The 15,867-nt window shown below is 43.0% G+C and overlaps 1 protein-coding gene across 4 annotated transcripts in view; it reads left to right on the forward strand.

Moving 5' to 3' along the window:
* Positions 1-379: 379 nt before the first annotated feature.
* ADAMTS6 (ADAM metallopeptidase with thrombospondin type 1 motif 6) overlaps positions 380-15,867 on the forward strand; it is a 144,811-nt gene continuing 129,323 nt past the window's right edge. Inside the window, exons 1-4 of one of the 4 annotated variants that reach the window (XM_087927232.1) lie at positions 5,038-6,268; positions 10,962-11,014; positions 11,352-11,488; positions 12,543-12,662. The gene's annotated coding sequence lies outside the window, so the exon portion shown is untranslated. Of the gene's footprint in view, positions 422-1,219; positions 1,777-5,037; positions 6,269-10,961; positions 11,015-11,351; positions 11,489-12,542; positions 12,663-15,867 lie in introns of those variants that run through there. The other 3 variants (XM_087927233.1, XM_026717231.2, XM_087927234.1) reach the window with 3 other exon arrangements.

Consider the following 15,867-nt stretch of genomic DNA (forward strand, 5'->3'; position numbering starts at 1 on the left):
TCAAAGATGTGAATGAGGCCAATGCATGTCTGGAAACCACTACAATAAACTGTAGTGTATAGAAACTGTAAAAACTACTATATTACAGGTGTGATATAACATGCAAGAACCATCAGCTGCCTACATCTTCTTCCTGGAGGCTAGGGAAACTTGCTCTTTGGTGGTGGATCCTCCTCCTGTTCGTGTTGCCTTGTGGATGCTTGCTCAAATTGACTTTAATTTGCACCTCGTGTGTAATGAGGTGGAGACTTTATAAGGTGAATATGCTATCACACCTGGCCTTTAAACAGAATGGGTGGCCGTAACAGATTAAATTGGGCAATTAAAGTCCCCTGTGCCTTAGCTTGCCACAAAGGCATTACCTCCAAAGATTCATATTCTTCATGTTTGGAAGCGAATAGACTTGCTCTATGGATAAGAGGTAGGTGCTTCTCTATCCTGCTTTCTTTCTAGCCTACAACCAAATGTCCAGATGGGCTCAACCTCGGCCCACGGAGATCAAATCTATTATTCTTCAGCAACGCTTATGTGGGTTTACCGAACCTGGATGGAGGGAGTATGTAACCATACAACTTGTAACCACTTGATGAATTCACACCCTCGGTTGCATAGGAGGCTACGATTAGTACAAAGGAAAGGAATCGAATGCTTTGTGGGGGTTGTTTTTTTCCCCTGAAGGGGCGAGCGGCTAAATCTTTTGTGTCGCACGGATAACACCGCGGCATGTTTATTGCCGTCCGAAGGGAACCGGAGCCGATAAACCTCACGCCGAGGCCGTCCGTTTGTTCCTCCTCCTCCTCCCTCAAATTTTGAGTACTCCCGTGCAGGGCAGTGCGCGGAAGCCGCCTGGTTTCAGCGGTCATTTAAGTTCCCCGAGAGCGGAAGATTTTTCCAGATACACCAGCTCATCCCGAGTCAAGTCGCCTCCCCCCCACCCCCTCCATTTCTGCAGAGCACTTTTGAAACTGCCCGACTCTGACCGAAAGAACCAGCCGAGGTGCGCGGCCTGAGGGGACGGTCAGAAGAGAAGGCGAGAGGGAAGAGCGCGACGGCGCGCTCAAAAAAGAAACAGACAGTCGGGGGGGGTTAAGTTTACATTGTCCTAGCCCACTCCATTACCCCTTAATTGTACCTCTGCCTTCCCCTCCTCCTCCACGTAATGGCCCGACATGCGCAGCTGTGCCAGCGGCACATTTGCAAACTGACGTCAGCGTGCCCTCCCAGGCCAAAATAGTCCGCTTCTGCTGCAGCTCTAAACTTGGCTGAAGGCCGGTAGTGAGCAGAGATCTCGAGCTACTTCAACAAAAACTTTCTCTCCAGCCTTTCCTGCTCCCTCTTCCCCTCCTTCCTTCCCTCTCTCCTTCTTTTGAATGGTATTCACATCATATTTCTGCCTGGAAAAGGGTGGCCAAGAAGCAAACCTTAACTCCCGGTTAAGTCTCCCCCTCCCACCCCTCTCCCCGTTTCCTCTTTCCCCTATTCCTTTCTCTCCCCACTCTTTTTTCTTTTTCTTTTCTTTTTTGGTTGTAAAAAGACAAAAACCAATATGCAGGGTGCTTAGACAGGCTGGATAAGCCTATGGCATCCCTCTTTCCTGCTTAGTCTGTCCGGTTTGTCTCAGTTTAGGAAAAGCTAGAGGCTTTTATTCTGCTCTAGAATTTACCTCTGGCTGGCTTTTGCCAAGAGGGGGAAATCAGAGTGGAATACGGGACCCGTCCAGTCCAATTGCCATTGTCTGAAAGTCACTTTGTAGCAAAGAAATTGAAGATGAGAACGGTAAGGAAAGCTTTGATGGGCTTTTTTTTTTGCCTTATAATTTTCTTGTCTCCCGCACAGATACGGGGGTGGGGGGGTTGGTTGGTTGGTAAATGCACTGGCTAGGCGATCTGGATTTGCAATGGTTTCAGAGAGAGGTGAGGATTTAACGGGGGCGGGGTGGGGGACGAGGGGCGCGAAGACTTTCTGCGGCAAAGCAGCTGGATTTAACAAGTGTGCTCCTTAAGGAGCGGAAACGCTTCGCTGAGAGCCCAGCAAAACATCTGGCCACGGATGTGAAACTGGGTCGTCTGCGAGACTTCGCGTCTAATCTAAACCCGTTACTTGGCAGGGGGCCGCCAGTGTCCATAGCAAACGGGGAAGACAAGTGCTTGTTTTTGTGCCCGGGCGCAAGGTTGGCGTTGGTGGGGTCGCGCGAGCCGGCTCGCTCCACTGGAAGGGAGAGGGGACCTCCAACTCTTGAGGGGCTCATGGGAGAGGTGGAAGCGCGGAGCTTTGATTTAAGTCGCCGATCCGGAGGGCTTTGCTAAGACAGGCAGCCCTTTTGACGGAGCTTCTGGAATCGCGGTGGGGCTACTCAAAGGGGTTGGGGAGGAAAAGGTGGCGGCAAAGGTGTGTGACCGGAGAACGAAGGTGGTGGTGGGGCGGGGGTGGGCGCGGGAGGACGAATGTCTGCGTCCAGACTCCTTGTATTGGCTGGTTCCTTTCACTGCTGTGAGCACGGAGAGTCAGTCCCAGACTGCTTGTTTGCAGCTGGGCTTCTTCTGCAACTCCTATGGGCCTCGTGCCAAGTGTCTGGGCTACACGCGTTTTATCCAAATAGATTTAGCGCTGCTGTCTGGAAATGGGCTGCTGAATGTTAACTTGAGGATCAGCTCCATTAGAACAGCTCCAGACTCTTCCCTCCGATTGAAGCGGGGGGGGGGGGCAGAGGAGGAGGGAGGGAGGGAAACGGGGAGGCAGGCTTTTGTTCTTTCTAGTTCTCTTGAAGGGGGAGATACGTTCTTTTGTACGCCGTACGATTATGTGTCTGCGTGGGGGGGGGGGGGTGGGAAGGACTTTTTTAAAAAAAGTTTTGTCTGGAGTTGTCTAGCAGTAAAAATGACAGCTGATCCCTTTGAGAGCGAAGAGGGGGGTAGGTGGGAGGGAGAAAAGGAGGGCGGCTCAAAGTTATACGAATCCGGTCAGTTTTTTTGCCCTCTCCCCACCCCCACCTCCCACCAACCCAGGTGGCAGTTGATCTACGGAGCTGCCTTGCGAGAGGAGGCACCCCTTTCTGCTCGGATCTGAGGTTCTTCCCCCTCCCGCCCCCGCCGCCCGCCTTGGGAGTAACCCTATCGGATCCCGTGAAAGTTGCCTCCGAGCGGAGTAGGCGGGCGGCAGCCTTTTTTTTTTTTTTCCCCTTTCGCTTTTTCTCTCCCAAAATTACAGACGATTGAAAGCCGGAGCGAATAAGTTCCCGCGTCCGCCTTTCGGTTTTTAGCTCCCGTCCTCTTGAGCAGGGCTCTCCAACCTTGGCAACTTGAAGCCAGGCGGACTTCAACTCCCAGAATTCCCCAGCCAGCAAAGCTGGCTGGGGAATTCTGGGAGTTGAAGTCCGCCTGGCTTCAAGTTGCCAAGGTTGGAGAGTCCTGCTCTTGAAAGTAGAAATTCCCGGCCGCGGAACGCCAAAACAGACAGGCTGGGGCTGCGGCCAAGCGGTTACCTGGGAGCGATTACCCCATCTCGTCCCCGCCTGCCCCCTCCTTCCACAGCCCGGGTATCGCCTTAGCAACCTCAGGCTCCCCGGCTGGCCGCTTCTCGCAGCCCTCCCTGTCCAGAGGGAGCCCTCCCGAGTCCCCCTCTGCCTGCGGGCCAGAGCAAAGGGGTGGGGGTGGAGGTGTGGAATGAGCCGGCTTCGCCTCTCGCATCCACCCCGTAGAGAACCGGAGCGCCCGCCAAGGACTTAGAGGCGTCTGTAGCCAAAGGCGTTGCTGCCAGACAGACACACCAGCTCGGGTAGGCGCGCGAAACCTGAAGGCCGCGCGGCGGCGGAGCTGGAGGGAAGCCCTGGGCGAGGCGAGGGGCCCCGGGGTCCAGCGCGTAACTGACTGGCGAGGCCGTGACCTTCCCTCTCGTTCTGGTCTTACGCGCAGAGCCGCATCCGGTCAGTCTCTCCCTCCTCTTCCTCCTCCTCCTCCCCTACCCCGCCCGGAACCAGATTTGGCGCGACTAAATGCCCCGCACTAACCGGGCTGCAGGTGGTAACGGGGCGGGGGAAGGAGGGAGGGAGGGAGGCGAGCGGTCGCGCGGTGAGAAAGAGGACGAGGCTGAGGCTGGAGAATGAGGCTCATTGACAAAAGGCGCCTGCCTCAGCCGGCGGAAAGCCTCTCTCGCCTCAGCTCGGCTGCTGCCAGCCGCTGCCTTTGGAGACGGTCCCGGGACCGGCGGCGAGGCATTGATGAGCTGAGGGTGCGCGGAACGGTGGCCAAGGCTCCGCGGGGACGAAGAAAGGATGCGGACCGGAGGAGAGGGACCCGGGCGGCGTCCCGGCCGCCGCCGCTGCTGCTTGCCTGTTGGCTAAAGGAGGAGGGAAAGCTGGCTTGGCCCCTAACGATATCCTAAGCCTAAGACAGAGTCAGGAACTTTAAAGAGCTTGGTCTTGGAGTTGAAGTTTAAAGGGGGGGGGGGTGGGGGGGGGGGACCCTCCTGCTCTGGCTTCCACTGTCCAGTGCCTGGTTGAAAATTAATCATGGTTGTCCTTGGGGCTTTGAGCTTTTGTTGTTTGCAGACTTTTCATTGCCCAGCTAGGGAACTTTATCAGTGCAAGTTAAGTGTGGGGTTAGTTCCCTGTTTTTATGTTGTACTGTTTGCCCACTAGTTGACCCTATATTTGTCGTCTTCTGGTAGACCTCAACATGATTTGCCCTTTAATGACCATCCAAAGTTCAAAATATGGCCAGGGAAGGGTGCTTTATCATCTGTAAAGCACCTCTAGCCATCATAAACTCTCTCTCTCTTAACACACACCTACACACCAGTGATGGGATTCAATTTTTTTTTACTACCGGTTCTGTGAGCATAGCTTGGTGGGTGTGGCAGGGGAAGGATACTGTAAAATCTCCAGTCAGAGGTGGTATTTGCTGGTTCTCCAGACTACTCAAATTTTCCGCTACTGGTTCTCCAGAACTGGTCAGAACCTGCTGAATACCACCTCTGATACACACACAAACACACAGACACACAGACACACAGACACACACACACACACACACACACACACACACACACACGATTGTGATCTCGGTGTTTGGCAACCTGTTCACTCTTTCAGCCAACTGGTTGCCAAGCACTCTTTCATCATATGACTGCCATTTGCACTTTTCTCTGTTGGCTTCCCCAGAAAGTCAGTGGGGAAGTTGTCAGGGAAGCTTGCAAGCTGCTACTGCTGCTGCACGCAGAAGGATTTCCCCTCCCCTCAAAAACAATGAGGGTGGGGCAGAAATTGGGATGCAGAAATGAAGCCGGGATCTTAGTGATCCCACTTAGTTTCTCCAGCCCAGTGCAGGAGTTGCCTCCTGCACATGGAAGGGAGGGGTGCTTTGTGCAATGAGCTGGAGAAATAAAACAGAGATCTTTCGGATTGGATCCATGCTTTGTTTCTCCAGCCCAACACACAGAGGGAAGAGGAACTTTTCCAAAGGGCTGCAGAAATGCAGATCAGATCCGAAAGATTTCTGCAGCCCCTTAAAGGAGAAAACTCCTCTGAAGGGCTGCAGAAGGACAGCTTGGATCCTGAAGACCTTGTTTGTTTCTCCAGCCTAGTGCAAGAGTTCCCTTCCATGCATGAAGGGGAGTTGCCTGCCTCCTTCGTACTGTCTGCTTAATGGCCCATGCAGTTGCTTAACGATCACAAGGAAAACCAGGGTTGTGTTTTGGAAAGAAATGATGTTTCACTTAACAACCATTTCACTCAACAACCAAGATTTCAGTCCAGTTGTGGTCATAAGTCAAGGATCACTTGCACAGAAGGTAGAAATGGAGAGGTAGAAACTTAAAATAACTATCAGGGTACCTTTGGAACAAGTAAAACACCCTCCCAAGCCTTTAGTAAGCTTTCTGAACCTTCATTCATCAGAATGAAACACCTTTAGAAAAAGGGAAAGGGGAAAAAATGAGAAAAGACCCTAATTCCTCTAGCAATTAATCAGTGGCATATAGGGTGGACCCATATGTGGTTGAATTTATCTCACTGGCTGTGGGACAAGATGTAAAAGAAAAGATTACTGTATACCAGTGACTGAAAATATGATACTTCTCATTCCAGTGTCCTGCCATTTCCAAGTGGATGTCATGGCTGGTAGGCTGTTTTGGCTCTGGCACCTCTCCTTTTCAAAAATAAGTACTGAGCCAACCAGCTAAGGCTTCCCTGCAAAGGGGCCTACAGTCCTTTCCCCAGCCTCTGCTATGGCAAGCTTTCTAAAATAACTATTCCCTGCAGAAGGAAACTGAGGTAAATGTCAATGTAACTGTATCACGCTGTCCTCACTAATATATTTATAGCATTTTAATTGTAGCATGTTGAAGGAGAAAAAAGGAAGGTTTGTGCTAGTCAGGAAAAGGCTGCTAAGCTAATCACCTTCACCTTCCTGGAATTCCCCTGTGCATTATTTATTGCCTCTTTTCTTCACTTAGTTTCTCCTATTCAGGAGAGGCCTTTTTCCATTAGGCGTTGCATTAATCCAGGTGCACGCAGCTCTTTTTTTTTTTTTTAAGCATAACAACTAAAGCAAAACCATAATAGACAGCTGAAATCATTATTCCATAGAATGCTCCACATTAGTCTCAAAAGAATAAAATTTGTTTTCAGATTATGTTTCTTGCCTTAGCACTAAGTGTTGGCTATCTGAAGTAGAAGCAGCACTTGAGAGTCCTTTGATCTGCATGATGATAGTGCAAAGAACTTAAATAGATGAGGATGGAGTTTGCTTTCATCTAACACCTCCTTTATCAGTCCCTCTGTTGTTTAGCTGGTACTATGAAGAAATGGTCGTTAAAATATTTTTTTTTTGCTTTTTAGAAGTCAGTTTCATAGATACCTTAAGAGAATGATAAATGGGACATGCCTTGTCCTGTATTTTTGTATGTATCAGGAATTTAATTGTCTTTGATAATCTATTTAAGATGCTCCAACCCAAGCTTGGGTATGAATAATTTGGAAACGTAGTATGACAGAGAAGTGTTTATAGACTGGCTTCTTTTCTAAAGAGAACCAGACTGCAAAGAAATACAATTGTCTCTTGTGGTATTAAAATGTGTGAGTAAAACTGAGAAATCCAACTAAGTCCAAACACCTGCAAATTTTAATTTGGGCAAAACTATGGTATGCAAAATAACCTTTCAATATACAGATAACAGTGCGTTCAGAAAGTATTCAGACCCCCTTCCCTTTTGTCAATTTTGTTATGCTGCAGCTGTTGGAATTTATTAATTTTGATTGTACTGTTTGAGCTGTCATGGGTAAAATGTTGAAGAAAGGAACCTCCAGTGCAACAGAAATTTTATTGTAGCCTTCCCCAGATCTGGGCCTTGCAATAATCCTGTCTCTGAATTCTGCAGGAGGATCCTTTGATCTCTTGGCATTTGCTCTGTTACAGTATGCATTGTCTGCTGTGAGGCCTTCTATAGAGGGGTGTGTGCACTTTTTCAAATCATGCCCAATCAATTTAATTTACCACAGGTTGACTCCAATCAAAGTGTAGAAACTTGTCAACAATGATCAAGAAAAATGGAAGGCACCTGAGCTACATTTCAAGTGCTGTTTCAAACGGTTTGAATATTTATGCCAATATGATATTTCAGTTTTTTTCTTTTTAATAAATTTAGCAATAGCAACAGTAGCTGTTTATATACCGCTTCACAGTGTTTTACAGCTCTCTCTAAGCGGTTTCCAGACTCAGCATATCGCCCCCAACAGTCTGCGTCCTCATTTTACCCACCTCGGAAGGATGGAAGGTTGAGTCAACCTTCAGCCTGGTGAGATTTTAACTGCCAAATTGCAGTCAGTCAGCAGAAATAGCCTGAAGTACCCACTGTGCCACTATGGCTCATTTACAGACATTTCCAAAATTCTGTTTTCACTTTGTCATTATGATAATATTGAGTGTGGATTAATGAGAAAAAATACATTTCAGCGACTATAGAATCAAGCTGCAGTATAACAAAATTCACAAAATGAATACTTTCTGAATGTACTGTATGTTATAGTGACACACGAGATGAATTTGGTATATATTTTGAGTCAAGTTATCATGATTTTAACCCAGAAAAAGTTAGTCACAATTCTCATTCTGTTATGAAATTAATGTAAACTTGATGTGGCAGATTTTAATTTAGGAAAGTATTTAGACATATCAAGTTGAATGAAAATTAGTGCTGCCAGTGTAAATCTGTAGACTTAGGGGAGAAATATATGAAATGTACACTACATTAGAAAGGATTCAAAGATAGTTTGAATGGCTTTGCAGTTTTTTGATACAAGATTTGTCTATTTAGTATTGTTTTCAGACAAAAATATCATTTTTAACTTCAACTTGTTCAAGAGCATAATTTAAATGGACCACAGATGTTTGTTACTTCTGAATGTAGTTAAATACAAGTGCTTTCATTTTAATCAGATGCCATGCTGCATATTTACACTGATTTTATTACAAAGCATGGTCGTAGATCTAGAATACAGATTGTATAATGGTAAATCAAAATCTAATATTTGTAGGATAATTTATAAAATGTTATATAATTTATTAATTCTGATTGTACTGTTTGAGCTGTCATAGGTAAAATGTTGAAGAAAGGAATCTAATTTAAGGGATGTTACATGGGTGACAAATATTCTGTATGAGAAAAGGAAATCTATATCCTTCTATGTTAGAGCGTCTGCTATACTTTGGATATTTCTCCCACAATGCAAAATGTATATATAATCTGAAGAAATGACATACTTTTAGGGCAGCAATACAGGTATAATTCAGTCAGTTGGCAAAATTTGGTATAGTGATTAAAGTGCTGTGAATTATAATGCCAGTTTAGACATTAAAAAATGGCTGAGTGATTTTGGGCCATTCATACTCTCTTAGCCACTTCACGGTGTTGTTTTTGTGGGGAAAATGGGAGAAGAAGTTGTTGTTGAAACTTCTGTCTTGGGGATCAGTGGCAATTTGTAATCGCACACACACTTCAGATGTCTGGCAGAATTGGCATTTACCCAAAGTCTATTTTTTTCTATATGATCAAGAACTTCCAGAAATCTCTTTATGTTCCACCAGAGGTGGGTTTTTTTTTTTGTAAGGGTTAAATCCCTGAAATTCTGAAAAATTCCAGAATATAAATGTCACCTACTTCTTTCCCAAGCAACCTTTTATGTGTTGGAAGTGCATTGGCCTTTCTATTTTTCTAGTTTGGAGGAGTACGGAAATTGAGGAAATGACTAGATTTACATCTAAAGCTGGAATGTCAATATAAAGTTTAAACTTAAGACTTATGAGGGCTGCTGAGTACAAATTAGCCATAAGTAATTTTGACTGGTCATAATAGGTTGAGCCAACTAATTTTTCATCTTATGGGTCATTGTGCCATTTTTTGGGGGAAAAAACTGATTCATATTAATGTCCACAAGCAAACAATTATCTTTGGTGGATCCTCAAGCATGATTTGTTGATGGCTATGAAAAAAAATGTCAGCTATACAGTGAATCACATAGACTCTTCTGCTTGCTTTTACATGCACAATGACAACAGACAATGGAAGGTATGAGGTGAAAGATATGGACTTCCAATACTGGAAGTCATGATCAGTTGACTATTGCATGAAAAGGGTGGCATGTAGACTAACCTGTGAACAACTTGCAGTCCTTCCACATTCTTAGATCTCCCTGCTCTCCAGATCCAAGTTCTTGTGTTTGGTGTTGCCTCTAGATCTCTGGCTTCACAGATCCTATCCAATTTCTCCACAATAACTATTGACATTTTTGCGTGTTCATATCTATTTATTTTTTAGATAACATCAGTTTCTTCGGGGATCAAAAAAGACTCTTTCCTGCAGTCCAGTTCTGCCAATATCCCTTGTTTCCTCTTGTTTCCTTCAGCACAGACCCCATACCTTTTAGAAAAATGATTTATAATTTATGGATACCACATTTTATTTTCCCAGACTCTTGTTTCCCCTCCTAGGTCCCCCTTTTTCTTCAAAATAAAGACCCACTGCTACTCCCACTGCCAAGCATATATATGCCATATATCTTGGTGGCTGGATTACTTTCAATTGTTATCATAAGCTGCTGACTTTCCAGTGGGTGAGCCCTCATCCAATGGCTTCTATAGCAAGGCCTTGCCTATGTCCCCATATTGCAATCATGCAATCCATCCCCTAGTGATTCTCAAACAGGAGTCTCAAAAAGAGTCTTGGGACTCCTTTACATTCTTAAAAACAAATGAGGACTCCAAAGAGCATTGGTGGTTTATATGTTCCAGTATGCGCTGTATTAGAAATTAAAATTGTGAAATGTTACAATTTATTATCTGTTTGACTACACTTTGAGAAAAGCTGCTCTAGGAGATACTTGCAGTGCTATTTTCCATTTTCTTTTCTCTTTGATATGAATGCACCTTTGGTGTTCTGGGGCCACTATGTGGGTGTGTAATAGTTGTGGACTGTTGTTAGGTAGAAGGATTCTGGAGATGTGAATTCTCTTTCATAGGAAGTTTTGTTTAAATTCTGGTCTCAAGGGAACATTATACCCCTGGCATTTAGCTGCTTCACCTGCTGCTGGCAGTGGTGGCTTCCAGATCATTGGGCAGAAGTATATCTCTGGGGGCTTTGTGGTTCTCCAAAATGTGACTCTGCTAGTACTGGAGAGAGACTGTTGCCATCTTTATTGTTGGTGTGGGGTAGTAAGAGGTTTCTACAGTGCCCGCAGAATGAAAGCCTATCTGTGGTACTTGGTCTATTGCCAGGGCAATATTTTTCAATCAGATTTGTACTTTAGGTTTGTAGCTTCCTGTTCTTCAAGAAAGCAGACATGGGTTTGGTATAAACCTATATCTTTTGTTATTTACTGTGACCTTCCTGGATTTTTAAAAAAGATTTTCCCTGTTGGTAGAAGTGATGACAGTCCTCCTTTTTTTTTTTTTACTTTCTCTGTTATCCAGATCATGATGACATCTTTGTGGAGGTTGGGTTTGTCTCCTACATCTCTTCACAGGTGAGGAGTTTGGTAAGATAGGGTGTGTATGAACTCTCCTATGTTTTTATCTGATCTATTTATGTTGTAAATAAGAGTCAGTCTTGTCTGGACATTGACTCTGAGAAATATGTACCTCAACCTGATATTTTGCTCTGAGAGAATTGACGATGAGGACTCTAGTCTGTTGCTTTCGTTCTGTTTGAAACACTGGCAAGGACAGTAGTATAAGTACATACCATTTCTTAATGGAGCTTATATCCACCCACCCCTTGGTATCATTTCTGGATCCTGCCTGAAAAAGCTGTGACATCTTATTCCCTCACTGGAAATCCTTCTGATTGGTCCATATCCATAGGTTGGGGCACTGACTGACAGCTGCTGGCTATGATGCTATTCTCTCATCCCCAGAAGCATTTCTGATTGGTGCAAAATTGTGATTGGCAGACTGAACATATGGTTGCCCAATACTTCCCTCAGAAATTATTCTAATTGGTGAGTGGCCAGTGGAAACATTATGTAACCCAAAAGAGGGACAACATTTAAACAAACCAGGAAGTAATCAGATAAATCATGGCTAAAATAAGCAAGCCAGTGCCTTTGTTTTTAATGCTAGAAATTTGGGGCTTGTTCCCTTCTTTTCTAGTCAACTTAAAGAGAACTTCCTGCAACTGTATTTTATCATTTGTGGGAGGAAAACTTAAGAAAAGCATATTTTGCAAAATTCATTTCAGTTTTTTTTTACCACAATTCTTTTGATCCAGAAGTAAGGCAACAAAGAAATTAACAGAGTGGAGAATCTGACAAAGATCTCACACAAAGATCTCGACAATAAGTCAGTATATATCTGCAGCCAAAGAACTCAATATAAATAAAATAATAAGGCTTATTATGGGTGGTGGTGGTGGCTTAAACATAAAATAAAAAGGCTATGTAACTGATCTACAAGGGTGGGCCATTCAGAGCATTTGTGTTTCTGACATGAAGCTCGAGAGGGCAGGTACAGACATGTTAGAGCCATGATGCTGTGCATGTATGTGTTCTGTGCAGACAAGGATTCATGATGACTCCTATGTCTATAAAGAAAAGGATACGTAATTACTGTCACATAAATTAATTACAAGAAAATTATGTGCAGGTCAATGAATTTCAAATAAAATGTATTTACAAAGCATGTTTAAAAACAGTATACCCACTTTACTGTAGCAGTTGTGACAAATTATTATTTCCTTGTTCTTTTTTCCCTCAGAACAGTGAAATGATCAGTTGCTTGCTAAATGTTCAATGCCAACTATTTCACAAGGGGCTCATCAGATTGTTGGGCCAAGGCCATCCACATTGTATGGAACACAGGATAAGGAATTAAAAAGTAGAATATGTGATTCATGTACATGTAGGTTTTTAGAAAACAAAGTTATTCAGAATATGAGTGTGAACTAACCTCCAAATAATAAAAATGTAAAGGAAATCTCCTTCACCCATCAGTCAGTAAGTTCTATGTACTATAACAATTCTATGTTCTAAGTGCTATTTGTTTGTGTTCCTTCAGAATGGTGAAGTGATCAGTTGTTTGCTGAATTTCCAATGCTGACAGTTTTGCAAGTGGCTCAACAAATTATGGAGCCAAGGCCATCCACATCAAAACCCTCTACCTTCCATGAAATACAAGGTGAATTAACATGTATCTCAGACAAGAGCAGGAGGCATGTGCTTTACCCCTATTGCTGAAAAACATAACAGGATAAAGAACAGTATATTTGTGATTATAAAAAGAAGAAAAGAAGGAAAGTATGAACATACTGAAATTCCTCTAAAAAGCAGATTACTAAACTTTTTTTTAAAACTGGGGTTTAAATTTGGCAGAGCACCAACTGACTACATCTGTCGTGACAGATCCTGAAGAATTATTCAAATATTTTTTATGTCCTGTAATGAAGTTTCATCATGTGAATTTGTGAATATAGAAGCAGTATTGTCACATGGAAAACAGCCAAACATCAGCCTACCAAATCAACATGTACCAATGTATTCATTCCCAGTTTTACAATGCTTATGTGCAGTTGGTATTATACAGGCTGTTTGATGGGTTGGGGAACAGGTGTCTGTACCATGACATCGATTCTGTTATTTTTATACGTAGTGAGGGGGTATGGACATCCCCCTTAGATGATTAGGGCAGCTGATAAATGAGATTCCACCAAACACCATGATCATTGAGTTTGTGGTAGTTGGTCCCAAAATGTAAGGATATGTTTGTTAAATGGAGGACGGTGTTAAAAATGATAAGACTTACACCAAAAAGGGCCAATTGTGATAAGGTTAACTTTGAGAGCTTGAAAGACTTGGTTGATGATTATTGTCTATCTGGTGAGGAGGAGAAGAAAGAGATCAAAGTAGAATCAGGTACTGTTAGGATTAAGAAACGTGAGTGCTCAGAAAAACTCTAAAAGTGGTCTATAATAAAAGGGTTGTCAAACCTGAGAATTACTTTATGCTACCTTATGATTATGAAGTATGGTGGAAAACTGCACAATCTGTACACTCTTTCTCTTGTATTATGCTGTAAGTAGTCCATCCAATTATGGTAAATCTTTTTTTATAAAGCAAATGTTAGAACACGGTGAGACTATTATCTCAAACTCCTCAAAACCATTGCATGGTTTTGTAACTGTTGGTAACCTCTACACAAAGAACTGCTTAATAAATTTCCCAGTATTAAGTTTATGAAGGGCTCTCTAGCCCCTTTTGAAGATATTGACTTGTTTCAACCAAATCAAATCAATTTAGCAGTGGTAGATACCTCATGGCCTCAAACTGGGATAAACAAAAAGGGAAAGCCTTTACACAGTACGTTTGTCACAGAAATCTGAGTATCATTGTCATATTTCAAAACCTTGTTTTTCAAGGTAAAGAGATGAGAGCAATAGCTCTGAATGCAAAATATTTGGTATTATTCTGAGGCCTCTGCAACTAGAGGCAAATTGTCACACTGTCAGGGCAGATGTATCCCAGTAACACTTGGTATGTTTTAGAAGCATTCCAAGATACCACTTGCAAACCCCACCATTATCTTTTAGTTGATCTGGGATACCCTACACCAGGATACTACAGTTTCTTTCCACCTGATTGTCCTGTAGTTTACATTATGAAAAAGAAGGGAAAAACAGTAGCTCAAACGGCTGAGCATCAGTTCATTCAGGATGTCTGAGTGGATACACGGAAATGGGGGGATTTTTAAAATCTTAGTAAAGGCTGGACCAAAACAGAGAAAGGCTATCTTATACAACATTAACAATGAGCTGGAAGGGGCAATAGCAAAAATAGGACTGAACCCTTTAAAAGGTAACCTGCCTCTGAAGGCTTTACAATACCAGAATTTAAAGAGGAAAAAAAAGAGTTTATTAAAAAGTTGGGTGATGAAAATATCTCACTCAAAAAGAAAAAGCAGATCATTCATCTGTCAGGAGACTTTATTGAGCCATTAGTAGGAGCTGCTATACCACTGGTAACTAATCTATTGGTCAGGTAAACATGAAGCATGCCAAGAAAATGTATTTGGTGTCACATCATTGGATGGAGCAACTACAAGGCAGAGTCTTTAGGGACTACTGCCACTAACCATTTGGATAATGACACCTGAACCATTCTTCAGAGATCTGATTTGAGTGACGATATAAAGATTAAGCTCTACAGTTTGGGGCAGCAGAGGTTCTAAGGTTGACTAGACAAAATGAGTCTGAGAAGGATACTCTGAATCTCATTTACTTACCAGAGGACTCTTGATCACCCCAGCACTATGAGAACTATCATCAACTGCCACAGGATCCAACAGTGCAGGAGATCCTAGATGGAGTGAGCATCCGTTATAGGAAAGATGCTGAACTTTTGTTGAACAAAATGAAACAGCATTGGGACATTATGGCTTGAGATTACCGTGTTGTGATCTTATACAAGTCCCACTTCCTGATACCAATATTTTAGACTTGGTAAAAGGGGCTTTGCAATACCAAACATGTACTGTGAAGCAAAACCCTAAAGATTGGAATGAATTTATGAGTGCCATGGCCAAGATAAAGATTCTAACAGTATTGCTGAGTTTTGTATTGCTGTTAAAGTATTGCTGTATTGCTGTTAAATAAAAATTAGAAAAGCTGAAAGTATGTGGCTCTATTCCTGTTTCTGTTATGACTGTACTTATTGAGGCCCCAATGTCCAATCCTACAAGTGTCCTAAAGTTTAGTGACTAGTTCAAATTATAAAATGAATAAAAATACTCAGAAATAAGCAACAAGTTTATTTTTATTTTATTTTATGATAAGCCATACATGTTTGTATGCATTGATAATGGTTACAGGGTCCATGTCTCCTTTCCAGCTTGATATTTTTCATAAAATGTTTGCCATTTGATCATTTGTAACATTGTTCTCTTGAGTATAGCTTTAACACATTTTCATAAGGTAAGCCTTTAAATGCTTCAGTAGAAAAAACTCACAGTGCTGTCCGCAGGTTATCGCCTGGGGATATGGCAATTGAAGTGCGTGAAATGGGTACTTCTTAGCTTGCAGCTCTAAAAACTTCACCATGGAGCCGGAAAAGTTGCTGTTATCTGGTATTATACAATCAGTGTATAATAAATTTCCCTTAGAAAATTTTCATATTCATTCTGTCAAAACACCACTGACAATCACACTTTTCTCTTTTGTGCATGCTTTTTATCGGCGATTCAGAGTTCAGAGGGCCTAAATTTAACTTTGGAAAAATATCTCTCATCATCGTCATTATTATCAATAGATAAAAGTGCAAATAGACACTCCTTCCTGCCACATGCACATCCTTTAGAAAGATCATCTTCACTTGTATCTGAAGATGTATCT

This window comes from Pseudonaja textilis, chromosome 2 (assembly GCF_049901715.1).
Source record: "Pseudonaja textilis isolate UNSWEBS1 chromosome 2, rPseTex1.2, whole genome shotgun sequence".
NCBI lineage: Eukaryota > Metazoa > Chordata > Lepidosauria > Squamata > Elapidae > Pseudonaja > Pseudonaja textilis.